This window comes from Gossypium hirsutum, chromosome A10 (assembly GCF_007990345.1).
Source record: "Gossypium hirsutum isolate 1008001.06 chromosome A10, Gossypium_hirsutum_v2.1, whole genome shotgun sequence".
NCBI classification, from domain to species: Eukaryota; Viridiplantae; Streptophyta; class Magnoliopsida; order Malvales; family Malvaceae; genus Gossypium; species Gossypium hirsutum.
In genome coordinates this window covers 33,950,756-33,957,746 of record NC_053433.1, presented here as the reverse complement: position 1 = coordinate 33,957,746, position 6,991 = coordinate 33,950,756, and the positions used below count along the sequence as shown (strand labels likewise).

The 6,991-nt window shown below is 36.0% G+C and overlaps 1 non-coding gene across 1 annotated transcript; it reads right to left on the bottom strand.

The window, feature by feature from the left end:
• Positions 1-751: 751 nt before the first annotated feature.
• Positions 752-855, bottom strand: LOC121208684 (small nucleolar RNA R71). Its single transcript, XR_005903815.1, has one exon. It is a non-coding gene; the product is annotated as a small nucleolar RNA R71 (small nucleolar RNA).
• Positions 856-6,991: the final 6,136 nt, after the last annotated feature.

Sequence of the window (6,991 nt, the reverse complement as noted above, 5' to 3'; positions counted from 1 at the left end):
ATAACTCGATACTTACTTATTACTTGATAACAACTGTTTACACTTGCACAACACCGAGCGTTACAAATTTTTGGCGCCATTGTCGGGGATTTTCAAGTATTGCCATAGTCATTTTTTATGAAATTATTTATTTTCAATTTGGTTATTTCTAACATTACTAACTTATTCTTTTTAATTTTTTGAATTTCTTCTCAGGTGTTTATGAGCATAGATCGGATTATCGATTTACTCCCAGTAGACCCTGAAATTAAGCAAACTTTCAGAAAAAGAAGACGTGAATGAATAGGTCAAAGACAAGTCGAGATGGACCTTGGAAATCAAAATCAAGACCAAGGTAATGAAGCTGATCGTGTACGAAATCTGATCCTCATTACCGATGAGGGTTCGATGCATTAGACAATATGTTGTGCCACTTTTCAGTGAGTTAAATCCAGGATTTAGGAGGCGAGATATTGAGGCAACCTAATTCGAATTGAAACCAATGATGTTTCAAGTGCTACAAACGGTGGGGCAATTTAGTGGTATTCCCACAGAAGATCCACTTCTCCACCTTCGATTGTTTACAGAGGTGAGTGATTCATTTAAGATAGCCGATGTGACTAAAGACGTCCTGAGATTGAAGTTGTTTTCATACTCGTTGCAAGATCGAGCATGAGCATGGCTGAATTTATTGCCATCAAGTTCTATATCTACATGGCAAGAATTAGCAGAGAGATTTTTAGTTAAGTATTTCTCGCCTAGCAAGAATGCTAAGTTAAGGAACGGGATCACAACTTTCCAACAATTGGATGACGAGTCTTTATATGAGGCTTGGGAGCAATTCAAGAAGTTACTTCATAGGTTTCCTCATTGTATCCAGTTGGAGACATTCTATAATGGTCTCAATGCACATACAAGATTGATGGTAGATGCTTCTGCAAATGGTGCAATTTTGTCTAAGTCTTATAATAAGGCTTATGAGATCATCGAGAGGATCGCGAGTAATAACTATCAATGGCCAACAAATTGAACAACTTCAGGAAGACGTATAGTTGGAGTTCATGAAGTTGATGCTCTCACTTCATTATCAGCTCAGGTATCGTCTATTTCCTCTACGTTAAAGCAGTTTACCGCTAATAGTGCTAATAATTTTACAGCTCAGCCACCAAGTCTGTTTGAAGTAGTTTCCTGTATGTACTGTGGGAAAGGTCATTCTTCCGAGAATTGCCCATTGAATCCCGAGTCAGTGTCTTATGTGGGGAACCAACACCAAAATAGAAGTGGACAAGAATCCTAGTCCAACTTCTATAATCCTTCACGGCGTAATCATCCCAACTTTTCTTGGAGCAACTAAGGAAATAGACCAAACAACAACTTTATGCAGTATAGACCCAACCAATCTCAAAGGTTTAATCAGCAATCTCCAAAACCAGCCCAAGCTGAATAATCAAATAGTTTAGAGAGCTTGTTGAAAGCATACATGGCAAAGAATGACGCTCTGATCCAGAGCCAAGCAGCAACACTGAAAAATTTGGAAAACCAAATGGGCCAGCTAGCTAGGAGCTTCGTAATAGACCACAAGGAACCTTGACAAGCGATACTAAGAATCCAAGAAACTTGGGTAAAGAACATATCAAAGATTGCAGCAACACAAGCAGAAACTGGAGGTGCGATCCAAGAAGTTTTTGGATGTTTTGAAGCAATTACACATCAATATTCTGTTGGTGGAGGCTTTAGAACAAATGCCGAATTACGTAAAGTTTATGAAGAATGTACTATCCAAGAAGAAACAACTAAGTGAGTATGAGACTATCGCCTTGACAAAAGAATGCAGTGTGTTCCTACAGAACAAACTGCCACTGAAATTGAAGGATCCAGGATGCTTTACAATACTCTGTAACATTGGAGAATCTTACTGTGGTAAAGCTTTGTGTAACTTAGAAGCAAGTATCAACTTGATGCCTAAGTCTATTTTCAAGATGCTAGGGATAGGAGAAGTAAGACCTACAACTGTGACGCTCCCACTAGCGGATTGATCTTTAGCATACCCCGAAGGAAAGATCAAGGGTGTTTTGGTAAGAGTCGATAAATTTATTTTTCCTACTGATTTCATTATTCTAGATTTTGAAGCATATAAGGAAGTGCCAATTATCCTTGGAAGACCTTTCCTAGCCACGAGAAGAACGTTAATTGATGTGCAGAAAGGCGAACTCACCATGAGAGTTCAAGATGATCAAGTAACTTTTAACATTCTTAAAGCGATAAAATTTCCCGATCCGACAGAAGAGTGTTCAATTATGGAATAGTCAAAAACCTTGATATCTATGGAATGCAATTTTGAAGAAGATCCATTGGAGAAAGCCTTAGGGTTTAACAGTTTAGAGGATGAAGAAAGTGAAGAAAGCATGGTTTTGGTGGAAGCCAATTCGAGAAATTTTATTCAATCCACACGGTTTGAACCATTGGAGTAGAAAGTTAAAGAATTTGTGCAACCCAAATTGTCAATCGAAGAACCACCTACACTCGAGCTAAAGGTACTTCCTTCCCATTTGAAATACGTTTATTTAGGTGACTATTCCACTGTGCCGGTGATTATTTAGCAGAACTAATAAATGATCAAGAGGAGCAACTAATTTTTGTTTTAAAGAAATTTAAGAAAGCAATTGGTTGGACCATAGCTGATATTCGAGGTATAAGCCCTTCATTTTGCATGCACAAAATTATTCTAGAGGAAGGTGAATGTATCACCCCTTACCCATGTTCGACGCCAGAACAGGGTACGAGGCATTATCGGACTTAAACGTACACATTCATGCGAAAACCAGGCCATAAAATCTCTTTTAATTCAAAACCTTTCAAACACATGCATGTCGTCCCTCATTTAGGTCTACGAAGCCCAAAACATTCATCGAATTTGAGTCGGGACTAAACCGAGAACTTTAAGAAGTTTCAGGAAAACTTAGAAAATTTTCCCATGAAATAGGGTCACACGCCCGTGTGCCTTTGGTACGCCTGTGTCCTCAGGCCGTGTAACTATCTGTTTATGCCATCAGCATACACATCGAACCACACGGCTGGGCCACACGCCCGTGTCTTCAAGCCGTGTCCCTCACACGGTTGAGACACATTGCCGTGTGGCCAAAACTTAGGCTATTTTCCAAGCCTTCATGTTACCCATAATCTCTTACGACCTTATGCACATCAAAAATCACAAATCATGGCATCATTTTAGTGATTAAACACTCTTTATTAAGACATATCCTTAACATTAACATGTCCTCTTACAAGTAATGCATCTACTCATGCAATACCAAGTCTAGATTCCGTATTTCACATTCATAAGACTTGTCATTTGATAACCACTTTTACCATTATACTATGATTACCAACTCATCCATCAAGCACTCACGTTCACTCATTATCATGTTGTGTTTATAACGTGTGATTACTACATGGCTATGACCACCTCAATTGGCCATAGAGCATACATCCAGCACACATGTCATATTACTAACCATGCATGACAAACAAACATATTCACCTTATAAACATTAGACATGACATGAATAGCTAGGCTTACAAGCCAAAATCAATATGAGCCACATCTCATGGCCATATACATATAACTCAATATAAGGCAACACATTTTGCCAAAGAAAAATAATACATGTCAATCAACTAGATCCCTATGCATGCCACTCACTTGAAATTTCTAATATATACTTCATTATTCCAAAGGTAGCAACTTGATAGTGTGATGTTGCCTCCGACGATCTCCAACCCCGAGCTAACCTGAAAAAACTAAAGGAAAGGAATGGAAGGGAGTAAGCTGTATAGCTTAGTAAGACCGTATGAAAATAATAAGCAATTTATCAACTTGCTTCTCATGGTAATACAACCCTATTTGCATTTTTACTCATGTTTCAGTCAAGCTATTTTCTCGAGTCACAGTCACTAAATTATTTATATCTGGATCTACGGAACTCCAAATTAAGTTCTAATAATTTTCCCTAAAACTATACTCACATATCTTCTTACCATAAAATTTTAAGAATTTTTGGTTCAGAAAATTAGTACAGTTTATTCTTTAAAGTTACCCCTTTTTGTTGTCTGACAGTTCTGACCCTTCTTCATTAAAAATTAATTATCTCATAATACAAGACTCGGATGATGTTCCCATATATTTATATTGAAAATAGACTCATTAATAATTCTACTAATATAAATTATAACTCACAAATAATTTTTTAAAATTTTCAATGATTTTCTCAAATTAGAATAGGGGATTTCGAAGTCCTTCTGACTCTGTCTCACAAAAATTAAAATATTTCATAATATGAAACTCTTTTGCTTACACCATTTCTTCTATATGAAACTAGACTCATTAGGCTTTAATTCCATATTTTATTCAACCTATAATTCAATTTCCAAAATTGTTGCTGGATTTTTAAAGTCGAACTATGGTTGCTGTCCAAAACTGTTTTAGTGTAAATTAACGATACTACATTTATCACACCATATTAATTCATTTTCACCACATTGGTAAGGTTACATATTCATACATCATAAGTATAGACCTACAATCACAAGGTCATCACAAAATCATTCTCATAAGCATGAATTGCCCATTTACATCTTCACTAAATGTGCATCATAAACTGTAATCATTTCTCATGAGCTTGGCATACATGCCTGTGTTATTCAGCATGCTCATATTCATTCCTTACTAATCATATAACATGAATTGAATTCACATCTCATCAATTTCATGTAAGTACCTGTACCACTCACAATATGGTCATAACCTTTCTCATTTAGCTTAAACCGTAACTCTCACCGTTGAACCATTCGAAAAGCTATCAGATATTCACTAAGCCTCCAACATAGGGTATAATGCTGATGCCATGTCCTAGACATGGTCTTACATTGACTATCGAAATTGAGGTTGACACCATGTCCCAGACATGGTCTTACACTAGCTCTGACATATTCGTGCTGATGCTATGTCCCAGAGATGGTCTTACACTGACATATCTCGTAGCCGATGCATGTCCCAGACATGTCTTACACTACCTCTCGTCTCAATGCCGATGCCATGTCCCAGACATGATCTTACACTGGCTTTCATAATGTGGCCGATGCATGTCTTAGACATGTCTTACACTGGCACACAAATAGCCCGAATGTCATGGCATGAATATCCAAATTGTTTCCCAATGTTCAAACAGGAATTCTACTATCTCAATATTCATCAAACATAATCATTTCCATGACCAAGCAATTCATGGTATATCAATTTAAAACACATATAATAACAATGTAGTTGTATTATTTACATATAACTTACTCGTTTCAATGGAATATCATATTCCATCAAATCTCCAAGCATTCAATCAACACATAAATGTTATTTACATTTGACATCACTTTCTTATATACAATATCATCAACCTAAACTTTAATACAATCATGGAAAGATATATTTTCAGGTATAATAACAATGGCATAAATATCATGCTCATTTAATCACACGGACTTACCTCAAATGCAATTTTGGTTCATTATTCTCTTTTTATCTTTAACCACGCACTTTCTCAATTTAAGCCCAAATCTCAATTTTCTTGATCTAACATGATGAAATTCACTCATTTAATCACTAGATAAATTTGGACAATCAAAATTCACATTTTTGGAAAAATGACCATTTTGCCCCTAGACTTTCACAAAATGACCATTTTACCCTTAGGCTCAAAATTTGATTTTTATCGAATTTCCTTATTAGCCAAGCTTAACCGACCAATTATTACTCTTACGACAACCTCAAATTTCCACTATTTCACCCAATTACAACCTATTTAATAACTTTTATAAAATGACCCATTTAGGTGTTTTCCATGAAAATCCTTTCACAAAAGTTGTTTATTACACAACCAAGACTCATTTTCTTCCATTAAACATCAAAGAACATGTAAGACACACATGGGTAAATTTTTGAACATAAACCCTAGTACAAAATAATGATAGAAATAGTTATATCATGCTTCAAGGATCTCAAAAACATCAAAAACGTCAAAAAACAACACCAAAATGACTTAAATGAGAGAGGTTTATGTTGCTGAAATTTTCAAGCTCCCATGGAGGTTTTTCTTCCCAAATGTTTGGTGGAGAAAGATGGAGAAGAAGGGTGGCTATTTTTGTTTTATTTTTTTTAGTCTTTGTATATGTCATCAAATACCAGCCATACCAAATTTTTGACTTTTCAACTCTTTTGTCCCCTCTATGGCCGGCCATCAACATTTTAAGGGTCTAATTTCTCTTTAAACACCCCAAATTTTGGCTCTCTAGCTATTTAACATATTTAGCTAGCAAAACAAAACTTTTTTCCTTTATGCAATTTAGTCCTTTTTCGCAATTAAGCATGAAATCGCTAAAATTATTTCACCAAAATTTTTATGCACTCATATAATCATTCTATAACACATAAAATATGATTAAAAATAATTTCTCTAGCCCCAAAATAGTGGTTCCTGAACTACTGTTCTAATTAGGCCCAAAATCAGGTTGTTATAGTGAAAGAGCTCGAATTGATGGGCGAAGGAGGCTCAATCCTATTATGAAGGAAGTTATGAGAAAAGAAATGATCAAATGGTTAGATGCAGGAATCATCTATCCTATTTCAGATAGTTCATAGGTAAGTCTGGTGTAGTATGTACCGAAGAAAGGTGGAATTACGATTGTTGAAAATGGGCATAACGAGTTAATTCCAACGAGAACTATTACCGGTTGGAGAATTTGTGTTGACTATAGAAAGCTAAATAAAGTCACTCGGAAGGACCATTTTCCGTTGCCTTTTATGGATTAGATGTTAGATTGACTGGCAGGTAATGAATTCTATATTTTGAAGAAGGTTATTCGGGATATAACCAAATAGTTGTAGCCCCGGAAGACCAACATAAAACAACCTTTACTTGTTCGTACAGTATGTTTGCTTTTGGGTGAATGCCGTTTGGTT